Below are 12,677 nucleotides of genomic sequence, written 5' to 3'. Positions count from 1 at the left end.
CGCAACAGTTTTGTGCGCTCTACGCCAATAACGGATATTAATGCATTGTTCATCTGCAAAGATATTCAGCCTAGTGTCACGGAAAACGAAGGTTTTAAACACCTCCTCCTGTTAATTTTTATTTAATTTTAATAATAATATTAATAATAATAATGATAAAAATAATGGGTGTCACGGTGGCACAGTGGGTAGTATGACCACCTCACAGCAAGAAGATTGCTGGTTTGTTATATTTTTATCAGCCTGTTGTTTACAGTGACAGTGATGTTTCAAAGCAGCATAACACTGCTAGTTCACGACCTTAAGTTTTGAAAATTCAGTGGCAAAATATCTTTGTAAAACTTGTTTTCATAGTTGAAAAGTTAAATCACAATTCTTGTTGTGCAATGATAAACCATTATGTTGAAAGAGTGCAAATATATATATTTTAATATATATTGCACTTATACATTCTGTTTATCTTGAAAATACTTAAATAATATGTGCTATATGTTCTAAAATGGCCCTCTACTGTAAACTGACACTCTGGCTCTGAGAGAAATGCCAGTTTGTAAAAAAAGTCTTGGTTTTGCTTGGTTAATAAATAATCAAACTCATTCAATGGCACAGCATCCTCTTTCACATAATCTCATAAACTTGATCTAATTAGTTAGTGCTGAATTATCGCATTGTATCGTGATATGGGTGTGAATCGTATCGTGTTGCATCGCAATATGTCACAAATGTATCGCTAATATATCGGATCGTATTCTTTGTATCGAGATGTGTATCGGATCGGCATTATAGCTTAGATGCCCAACCCTAAATCTACGACAGTTTACATTTATCAAACAGTAAGAATGATTACAAGTAAGCGCATATGAAACAGTCCCTTAAAAGTCACGTCTCGCCCTCAGTTTTGGGCTCAGGCGCGCTTTGCACTCACACTACAAGTGAACCACATTCTGGCACACCTCTTTCAACCGGGCCAGGGCCAGCCAAGTGAACCGTGCCTGAGCCCGACTCAGAGCACTCACACTTCTCAAACTATCCGGGAAATGGGCCCGGGCACTGTTCGCATATCATAGTGCGAGTAGGCCCTAAAAGACGATGAACTGGCTTATTTTATCATTTCTCAATTAAAAAAAAAATTTATAAACAATCCTCCCCTTTGTATTCGCGTCCTATCAGAAGGTCTCTACTGAACGAGCAAATTTTCATTGTGTAGGTCTTATCTCATAATGCAATTATGAAATGATTTCTTTGTTTGACTTGGTTCCTAAGCAGTTAAACATCGGCCTGCGTGAGAAGCGCATTAGTCGGAGGGACCCAGGAGGCATCAAAGCGCAATCAACTCATTTAGTGCCCCTGTGCTTGCTGTGTAATTACTAAACCACAGCAGCCAAATGGAGATCGATGGCTGACCGAGAGGCAGAGCGATGAAAACACAGAGCAAGAGAGAAAAGCCGTACGCTCAGCTGCACATCTGAAATACCATGTCTGTGCAATAAAATGTCACAACACGCCGCGGCTGCCGCAAAACAAGATTACCTGATGTCAAAAGCGCGAGATACATATACAGCCAGTCACGCAAGGGGAAAAAAACTTCAAGCATGGAGGATTCACTGCGGCTCGCACATCAAGCAAAGTCAAATTTGGTGGCGAGAGCTGCAAAGGAGGGAAAACGAGAGAGAGAGAGGTAATGCAAGGGGGAATCAAGACAGTATTAATTTCACTCTAGAAGGAGCACTGATGGGGAATGGAGAAGGTTGGTTGGGGTCTTGTGCTGTTAACTAATTTATTTTAAGCAGCTACAGGAAAAAGAAGCTGGTGCAAATCAGTAAATTACACCTTTTTCATTCTCATTAGGTTGAACGTATAGAATTAATCTAGATCTAAGGGTGTTGCAGAGCACGGTTTATCATCTCTAATTTTGTTACAAAACAAAACAGATCTGCCATCTTTTTGCACTAATCAGACAAAACTGCAGTATAACAAAAGCCAAAACTGGATACAGTATATTAGACCATGTCCACACATATACAGGTATTTTTATGAATGGAGTTTTCTCCATTTTTTATTTATTTATTTAATTTTTTTTTTAACCTCTGTCCACATAAAAACACAGAAACACTGTGATGCATGTTAAAGGGTCACGAAACACCAAAACACATTTGTTGAGCTGTTGACAGTCGTATCCGTGTCCCACACTGCTAAAAACACTAGTAGGACACCTATATTTCACTAAAAAGTGTAAATTGGTTGTTTTTTCGTTATTTCAAGCAAACTTCCGGTTTGAAACTAATTTTTGAAGCTGCGTCACAGCCATGAGATAATAGCGTTGTATTCCAGCGTGCAGACTGGACGTCTGTACCAGAGTGTGCCTTATTACGTCTCAGAGTGTGCTGCATTAATGCATGAGATCAGCGCTCTCTATTGTGCAACTTTATTAATATTCATTACTGTCACAGTGTTTTCACGACAGAGACGCCACGTTGTATTGGCAAAACAAGCGTGAAGTGTTGCTTTTACAGTTTGCTGCAGTTAAGTTTTGTTTTCCTTTTCTCTCTGTAAGAGCTCATCTGGAGTCACGTGTGGATTAACAGTGTACGCGACGCTCGACAACAATAACTTACGTGTCTAAGGAGGATTATTGTTTACCTGAGAGCTGTTCTCATCTGCAAACGCTGAGATCCGGATTCGCAGGTAGTCTCCTCCTAATAAAGACGCGGCTCTAGTTGCTGGTGATTGTCCTGTCTCTACAGATTTGGTAAGTGAGCGACCAGTGCTCTTTGTTTTTCAGTTTGTTTGTATCAAACTAACTATTGCACCGAGTGTAAACATGTTAGCACCACAACCAAACTTTAACCTCGTGTAGGATTTTCACAGCATTTTGTGACCAGAATAACACACGCGGCTTTCTGACACTACCTGCCGAGTGCATCTAAGTTTCCGGGAAACGCTGAGGGTTTTTTTCTCTCATTCGCCGTGCGGTATCAAACATTGCATGAAAAATACACGCTTAGAGCAGTTCCTCGAATCAAATATCTCGTTTGTCGCGAGGGGCATGAATGAATTCCCTGAATGAAAGAACTGCAGTTAAAGTCCACCATTTATTAATTTGGCAAATAATTCGACTACAGATGTCCATGTAAACACAGTCACTTTCTCCTGTGCGTATGTGTGTGTGTGTGTGTGTGTTTTGACTCTGAAACTCAGCGCGTGCCTAAATACACTCCCACACCATTCCTCTTTTGTTCCTCCGACACTCCCCCTAAACAGAGCTGGACACGCCCACTTTTCTGACTTTTTCCAAAGTAGAGGTGTGAAAACACCCTGCTGAAACGAGGGGGTTTCATGGCCTTTAAGGGCATGCTGAACCAACAGGTGGAACTAATGACACTTTTATGCTGGGTTCACATCAAACAGGGAATTAAACATTTGTGCGAGTAAATTGCATACAAGTCAATGCAAAAGTGAGAACAGAGGGGATTTACCGTCCTACGGTCAAACGATGCAAAATATGTGCTACATTTTCCACAAACGTACCAATTTACCTCATTTGCGTCTGTGTTTAATGTGAACCCAGCCATGTTGGCCAATAAGAAAGGAGAAAACACTGCGCATGCCAATGTCATGAGGTGAAAAACACAGTTGTAGTGTCCACAGTCCACACATTAGTGTAGTGTCCAAAAAGTTTTGTTTCAGACACCTGATACTGCATTTTCGTGTGGACAAACCAGCCTGATCTCACAAGAAAATGTAAGTGTTCAGCGTTTTGTCAGTTAAGTGGCTAATTCGCACGAGTTCAGTTGTACGAAAATGTACGATTTTAAAAACCTCAATCCTAAACCCAACAGTCATTGGGGCATGAGCAAATCATACTAAATGGTACAAATTAGATTGTACACATTAGCCACTAATTAGCCATACGAATTGCTGAGAGATTAAGTTGACAAACAGCGAAACCGCATGGAAAAAATGTGGTTTTGACCACCTGGCAGGGCCTTAAATGCTATTTATTAGCTCTCTGGAATACTTGGAAATCTGATTGGTCAATCAGGACATTCCAAGGTCTGTAATCTCCATTTAGTACATGGCTGTCTAAAATACTTGATTCTGATTGGTCAGTCACAACATTCCAATATGTTATTCCCAAATTTAATTTAATAAATTTGTATTTTTGGAGCTTTAGTGTTGCCGCATTCAATGAATATTTATTCCCAGATAACCACTGAAATTAATAAAACTGCCTCATCCGGGTACTTCAAATAATCTTGACTGTTAAAATCCATATAGTGTCTGTAACTACTGTTTTTGACTGTTTGGCACCATATTATAACCTAACCTATATGTAGGTTAGTGTATTCTCCATCCAGCAATTTCCATTTCTATCAGCCTTGACCTTTAAGAATTAATACTTAACTTTTATGGCTTAGAACAATTTTCTTTATTTTTTTATGTTTTGTGGCAAGTACCTAGGCCTGTAACGATACACCAAACCCACGATTCGGTTCATATCACGATTTTTGACCCACGATTCAGTTCGTATCACGATTTTTTATTTATTTTCTTTGTGGGGGGTGGGAAAAAAAGATTTGTAAAACTTTTTTTTTTATTAAATAACATTTGAAAAATCTTTATAAACTGAACAAAGAACAATATTAACTATGCAAATTATTAACAATATAAATAGCCATATCTAAAATAAATAAATAGCCAAAGCTATATCACTTCTGTTTTCTTTGTAACAAAATACTGTCGAATATCTGTCAGAATATCTGACTTCAGCATTATTTTTCAGATAAACAAGAATGTTCACTTGGCATGTTTCTTAAATATCTGCAAACATATTATGGTATTTTTATGCTTAAGAAGAGTCAAAAACTTACATACAGCACCTTTAACATAAAATCTAATGTGAATTATAAACTTTAAAATCCACAATCCACTTTGCCATTAATCTTCAAGCTCCTGGTCAACAATAACCCATACTTGACATGAAGATTATGCGATGGACTATTCCAGATGTGCGGTATTGATGCTGAAGCGACATATTGTGCAGCCCTAAATTATAATGTCAGTCAATTTTTTTGGTCTAACTATCTTTTTAAAGTAGATAATTGCCAACCTCTCCAGATCAACTGACAGTTTGAGGCGAATCAATGAAGGGGAAACACGAGAGGAGTGATCAGCAAGAAGGGGTCGAAGAACAAAGGCTGAGAAATTACTGCCAAATCCTCCATTCTTCATTTCCTGACAGCAATTCATCTCCGCTCGTCTCAGCCTTTTTGGCAGGATCTCACATTTTCTCGCGGCAGTAATTTCCTTGACCTTTGTCTCTGGCAGCACAATTTCATCGTCCTCCCTCCAATATCACAGAGAAACATCAGCGGGGTTATGCAGTTGACAAAGGGGCCAGAACATAACAAGCACTGCCAAACTCCTAGACATGAACTCAGCAGTAAGAGAGAAAAATCGATAGTGGTCCCAGTGTTGCTGATCTTTTAAACGATGTGGGCTGATGGGGGATGTGGGTGCTGAAGGGGAACTGTGGATCCTCCGTTGTTGACCTCATGAGCGACTAGCATTGAGGAGTCAGTGGGGTTACGCTAACACAGAAACACAGCAGAGCCGCTTTTAATGTGTCCTCCTTCGGTGCACAAGGCCCTGCTTCGAAGGCATTGGCAGGGGAGGCGTTATAATACAAACTGTTCTTCACTGACTAAAATAAGAACTCAATGAACCTGCTGAGGATTTCTGGAGAGGCAAATCAAGCGTTTAACCGTGTAAAGAAGACTACAGCATCTTATTTTACACACAAAACTAAGACCTTTCACAAAGGCCTCAATTACACTAAACATCCCTTCATTCATTTATTTTCTTTTCGGCTTAGTCCCTTTATTGATCTAGGGTCGACACAGCGGAATGAACTGCCCACTTATCCAGCCCTTTGTTTTACGCAGCGGATACCCTTCCAGCTGCAACGTATCTCTGGGAAACATCCATACACACACATTTACAGACAACACTACGGACAATTTAGCCAACCCAATTCACCTGTAGTGCATATTTTTGGACTTGTGGGGGAAACCGACGCAAACACAGGGAGAACATGCAAACTACACACAGAAATGCCAACTGTCCCAGCCGGGGCTCAAACCAGCGATCTTCTTGCAGTAAGGCAATTGTGCTACCCACTGTGCCACCATGCTGTCACTAAACATTACTAATTAAAACTAATTAAAAATTTCACAGGAGGGTTAAGAATTTTGCCTTCAACTGAACTGATTACGGATTCTAAACAGGAAGCAGTCAGGTATGTCACTTTTTGGGGTCCCTAGATTAATTTCCATTGTCTGTTTTATTAGCAGCATAATTCTGTTTATGCATGTGCATGCTTTCAAATTGATTAAGATGTTTGCTAAATGTGTTAGTGTTTTCTACTTGCATGCCTTTTCTAATGTCGTAGTGTGTTTGAGCTCTCTCTGCCTCTGAACATTACAGGTGACCTTTAAATGTGAAAAAAAAAAGTTTCTTATACAGTTTTGCTAAATATTTCTTTTTCAAATTGCCTGAAATCCACCTCATGTGAGTGTTGCAACGTTTGGGAGTTTTTGCTAAATATTTTTCATTAAATTCTAATAGACGCTATTTTCAATAGATATTTTCAAGTCAGAATCTCTATTTGCAAAATTTGAAGGGTTCAACGATCATAAAAAAAAATCCCTCATCACAAATTGTGTCAGTGTTCATCTTGTTGCAGATTTTTTGTATAATTTTTTTTCTTAGCAGGCCACAATGGCTAAACCTTCCCTTCTCGGTACGTGGATTACTCAGTTAGCTGGACTTTGTTATTGACAATTTGAAATGTAAAACTAAATAAATTGCTAAATACTGTTGACAGATGAAAGTGTAAAGCCTCCAGAACACAACAAAGGTGGAAAGTTATTGCGTATCATATCTAAAACAGGGTTTACTACGAATGTTATATAATTTCGCTCACATAATTGAATATTAATCAGATGATGTCATTACGCTGCTGTGCCTTCAGCCAATTGTTGCATTGCTGATCATGATTTCGAAGATCAATAGATCTGTCCTTCACGCAGAGATCTCATATCAGTTCATCCAGACATTTTAATCTGATTTTAAGCTTGTTTGAAGAACCAAATTAGCCAGAAATCAGTTATCAAGATGAACAGATCCAGGTTCTGTCAAATCATCTTAGATCATTTAAGCAAGGAAGATCCTGCGATGTGACTTTTCCAGATGTGCGATATCAATGTTGAAACTATATATTGTACAGCCCTACATCATAAAAAAATCATAAATAATTATAATTATATTCATTTGACTTTGATATTTGTTTCAGTGTTCATTTTGTTGCAGGTTTTTTTTCGATAATTTTTTTTCTTAGCAGGCCACATAATACAAAGAAAAATTATCTTTGCTCAAATGAATATTTGATACAGAACGGTGCACTGCCTTTTAAATATGCAAGCCAAAAAATAGTTTGAAATCATATAACAATGTTTTTTTAAATAGTTGTTATTTAAGGAGTACGGCTGAAATAATCTTCCGAATGGCCAACAACTACTTTAGTGTTGTTTGAAATAGCAGTGTGTCCAGAGACTCAGCTCTTCAGCTGAGTGTGCTGTTACTGTTATCCTTTAACTTGGGGTTTTTCTCCATGATTGACGGAGGGCACACCGACTGGAAGGGTCTCAACCCGGCCTCCATTTCTGACTGACAAGCTATGTTTTCTCTCGCTAATCTGCCAAGGGATCATCCCAGTGTTTGCTCTAGTAAATACAGATGACTTTGGAAATGGTTTTCCTTCTGTCAGCACTGAAATACAAGTCCCCAAACAGGTATGTAAACAGTAGCATACTTCATTTTTGTGTCCATCCTAAATTTGAATATAGTTTTGAAATGTGTATATTGTATTGTGAAGTGCTTTTAAGTTTGACAAAGTTGGGATGAGAAGAAAATAAGGAGAGAAAATAAGAAAGGACTTGTATCATCACAAACGTATTAGCCAGAAAAAAAGTGTGGGCATATAGCTTAATATAGTATGGGAATATATCGCTTAAGATATCTTTGTTTTAATCATAAACAAAAGGTTGTTTCCTAGGCATTTATAAAATATACGAAGTTAAAAGCTGGAGATTTTATTTTGACCCAGGAATCATAGATTTACACAAAATCACGTTAAACTAAAAATTGAAATGTTACATTACTGCTTTAATACAACAACAAAAAATTAATTATATGTTAGTGTTAGGCAACAATTAAAATAAATAAATAAATAACAAAACAAAAACAAAACAACAGTGGCATACAAATAACTACAGGTTGTATATGTGCAGGCTTGTAGCATTTCTTTGGAAACCATGTACATCCCCGGCATGCATAAATTACAGCCGTTTTAATAACTGAAGGTATTAGTTAAATATAAAAAAAACACTTTAAAATATTTACAGACCCATTCTTAACCTCATAAAGTGGTCTAATCTGAAATAACATTTTTCACTTACAAATCCAGATCAGGATTGTGTCTAAATTATGCTTAAAAAAACTACATTGTGATCGTTAGTCCAGTAACTTATTTACGTTCATAATTTTTACACTATCTTGAGACTTACGGAGTCAGTTGCGTCGTCATTCACAAATCCTTTCATGGCTTCATTGGATAGTAAACTTATGATCCTGGATCTGTCACCATCTGTTTTAAGAATACGGTGAGATCTGACATGTTACTGTTTCACACGTGTATGCCTATTTCACAAAATGACGATCGAGACCGGAATTAGGGAAAACTTTTTTCCGGTCGCGCCCACATGCGAGCAGCTTTTTCTTGCACAGCAGCAAGCAATGATTATGCTAATTGCTATTGGAGCAGAGCGAAAGCCAACCCTGTAAAGACTGACGCATAGCCTAATAAAAGTATGACATTTACGATCATTTGTTGACTCTTCTTTGACAAAATTTAAATAAATAAAATAATAATTATGAAACGTATTAAATAAAAATGTATAAAAACAAACCAAAAAAAGTTGGCATTTTAAGAGTTTAACATATACCCAAATTTATGTTACAGAAAAATATTAAATCCAAATTAAAAATAGAGGACAAATCAAGAGAAGCAAATATTGATTATTTATTTATTTATTTATTTATTTGCAAAACTTTGCTTGAATTTAATTGTATTATCTTTTAATTTCACAATATGTTTGGTGACTAAAATATAATTTTAATAAATATATCTGTTTGTGGTTGGCCAAACTGTACCATTCAACATTTGTGTTTGCTCTTATCATCCAGTACAGTAAGTCAAATATTAGGGAAATTTTTTGATACTTTTTATATAATTTGCTCTGAATTCAGTGTCAAATATTGCACCCATTTCTGCTTACTAAATCCTTCTCTGTATGATTTAGCAGCTTCTAAACAATGTTTCTGTGATTTAAGACAGCATAACAAGATATTCAGAAGTATTTAGATCTAGCGATTACATTTGATTAAAAAATCTTGATGTAAGTGCAAAGTGTAGAACAGGTTCTTCTTCAAGGTTTTGATCATTCCCAGGTAGCAGGAAATTCTGGCTCATACTTGGCATTAACCTGGCACAGCAGGCATTCATCCAGCACTGTCATACAGCATGCGGGCCAAACATGGCCCGGGTTTGGCAGAGATGGCACCGTTTTTAAGGCAGAGCACAAGACATGGGCCGGATGTAAAATGTTGTATATAGGCCAGATGTTAAAAATCGATATGTGGGCTACATAAGTTTGTCTTTCTTGACCCACATTTAAAAATACATTTAAATTATTTTTGAGTAAAGAAAAAATTATACCAATCAGGTCACTACAAGGAAGAACATGCGTATAATGTGCAAAAAGTTCAATGCTTCTTGGGTTTATCAACTGCATTGCAGCCGTGACACACCAACCTATCTAGCCCAGTTTAGGCCCAGTTAGGGGTTATTAACTTGGCTGTGACTTGACCCAGATATGGTCCATGTTTGGCACTTGTCTGGAAGCCAGACTTGCTCCACTCATGTACCGTAATTCACTGCGGCATGTGGGCCAAGCAAAAGCAGATTGTATCAGCCAGAGCTGGGCTGGATCAATTTTGCTATGTGGGTTTTGATAATTTAGAGGGCTTAGAACTTTAAATATTACATTTTTTAAAAAGTACTAGAGGTTGCAGTCAATCAAACCCTCACAATTGCCATAATCATACACAAGAACCATCCAGAATCAGACTACTTAGTACTTACTCGTTAAAACATTGAGGTAAAAAATTTAAATCGATATATTAAAGGGATAGATCACCCAAAAGTGAACATTAACTCATTGTTTACTCACCCTCAAGTGGTTCAAACCTTCCCATATTTTTTTTCTTTTCTGAAGAACACAAAAGAAGATATTTTAAAGAATGCTGAAACCCTGTTACCACTGACTTCCATAGTAGGAAAAACAAATACTATGGAAGTCAGTGGTTACAGGTTTTCAACATTTTTCAAAATATCTTCTTGTGTTCATCAGAAGAAACTCAGTGGCAAGCAATTATTCATTCATTTTCTTTTTGGCTAAATCCCTTTATTAATCAGGGGTCGCCACGGCGGAATGAACCGCCAACTTATCCAGCATATATTTTACGCAGCGGATGCCCTTTCAGCCGCAACCATCACTGGGAAACACCCATACAGTCTTTCATTCACACATACACTACGGCCAATTTAGCTTATTTAATTCACCTATAGTGCTTGTATTTTGACTGTGGGGGAAACCAGAGAGCCCAGAGGAAACCCACATGAACACGAGGAAAACATGCAAACTCCACACAGAAATGTCAACTGACCCAGCCGGGGCTCAAACCAGTGACCTTCTTGCTGTAAGATGAAAGTGCTACCCACTGTGCAACCGTGACACCCCGGCGAGCAATTAAAAAACAAATTTTCTTTGTTTGTCAATTACCCCTTTAAATACAGGCATTTGTTTTTTACTAGATTTTTATCATTCATCTTCTCCTTTGCATCACGATTCATCAAGCTCTTTCATTATTCCTCCGGGTTGTGTGTAATGTGAAGCGCTCAGCAATGTTAGTGCTGCAGGTCTGAGTTATTCAGCCGCTGGCTCTGATAACCCGCAGTGACAGCCTGCTAGTGCCCCCTGATAACCATAGAGAGAGCTGGATAATGATGACCCACACACCATGCATCTCGGAGACAGCAAAATCTCCCTGAGACAGAGAGACAAAGGCCTTTCTGTCGATTGCAGTGAACTTACAAGAGGAACGAGACACCTGCTGCTGCCATTCAGTGATTACATTTAATTTTCATACGATGCCAACGCTGAAGTAATTGTTGTCCGGTGAGACACAATAAAGCTGGTTAATATGTTTCTCTATCTGGCCTCCAGGCCCCTTTCCTTCAATGCAGCAGAAGTTAATCCACCTTGGTTGAATGATGTTGAAGGTCGCGGCAGGAGCTTCTCTCTCTATTTAGCATCAGAGAGACACTGAATTCGTCTTTATCAGGCTAATGCAGAGCTGCAGTTTCCAGGCCTCCGGTGATGCAGTGTTTCCTTCCTGTCATGAAAAGTTTACAATCATTGTAAGCTTAACACATTGGGAGTTTTGAAAGATAAAATGTGTAATCTTATAGATTTTTAGAAGATAAATATATGAGCAACATCACACAAGCAGCAGTGCGATATGGCTGTATATCGGCACTGGTAAAAGACGTGCTTTGGCACAAGACCGCAGGCAGAGTGTCTTACTGCCCCACCAGTGACATTATACAGCCATATTGGACTCCTACTGGTGTGACATTGCGTTAATACAGTTTGATAGGATAATTTTGTGTGTGTGTATAAGTGTGTGTGTTTGTGTGTGTGTGTTTGTGTGTGTGTGTGTATATATATATATATATATATATATATATATATATATATATATATATATATATATATATATATATATATATATATGTGTGTGTGTGTGTATGTATGTATGTATATATGTATATGTGTATATATGTACATATATATGTGTGTCTGTGTGTGTGTGTGTGTGTGTGTATATATATATATATATATATATATATATATATATATAATCACACACAGTCTCAAAAACCCTTTTGTATGCGGAACTACTTTCTACCGCCATTCATTCACATCTGCAGCTGACGTCAGAACAGCAGAAACCTCTTTTACCAACATCATTTTAACGCTAGTATTTGAATGACTCTCTAGCGTCATGTCTAAAGTGATGACAAAAAAGGTGATTTTGCGCACATTTTAAGATTATAGGGCTGAACGGCGTGAAATGCCGTCAGTCTACAGAGATTTCAATATTTTTCTGTTGCAATCGGAATATCACCATAATTAATCCAGAAAAAGCAAAAGAAAAGCAAACACTACCAGCTTATTGTTGTGTCTGCGATAAGGAAAAACACTAAAGACATTTCGCTAACCATTTCTTCTTTCTTTCTTTTTACTGAGCTCTGCAGGAACGAAAACAGGATACTCATTAGAAATAGATGGCCAACAAAAAGTAACTCAATACAAACACAAAATACATACATTCCTGATATGCGAGTCCCATCTCACACTACTAATTACTACTTATTATAAATACAGCAGTGCAACATACAAGAGAGATAGAGATCGACTTAGAATGTCACT

The 12,677-nt window shown here is 37.7% G+C and overlaps 1 long non-coding RNA gene across 1 annotated transcript in view; it reads right to left on the bottom strand.

Moving 5' to 3' along the window:
- Positions 1-8,769, bottom strand: part of LOC141379399 (uncharacterized) — a 42,318-nt gene extending 33,549 nt beyond the window's left edge. Inside the window, exon 1 of the long non-coding RNA XR_012395999.1 lies at positions 8,628-8,769. This is a non-coding gene — a long non-coding RNA (uncharacterized lncRNA). The remainder of the gene's footprint in view (positions 1-8,627) is intronic.
- Between the last annotated feature and the right edge of the window lie 3,908 nt (positions 8,770-12,677).

This window comes from Danio rerio, chromosome 20 (genome assembly GCF_049306965.1).
Source record: "Danio rerio strain Tuebingen ecotype United States chromosome 20, GRCz12tu, whole genome shotgun sequence".
Classification (NCBI taxonomy): Eukaryota; Metazoa; Chordata; class Actinopteri; order Cypriniformes; family Danionidae; genus Danio; species Danio rerio.
This window is presented reverse-complemented; position numbering and strand designations above follow the sequence as displayed.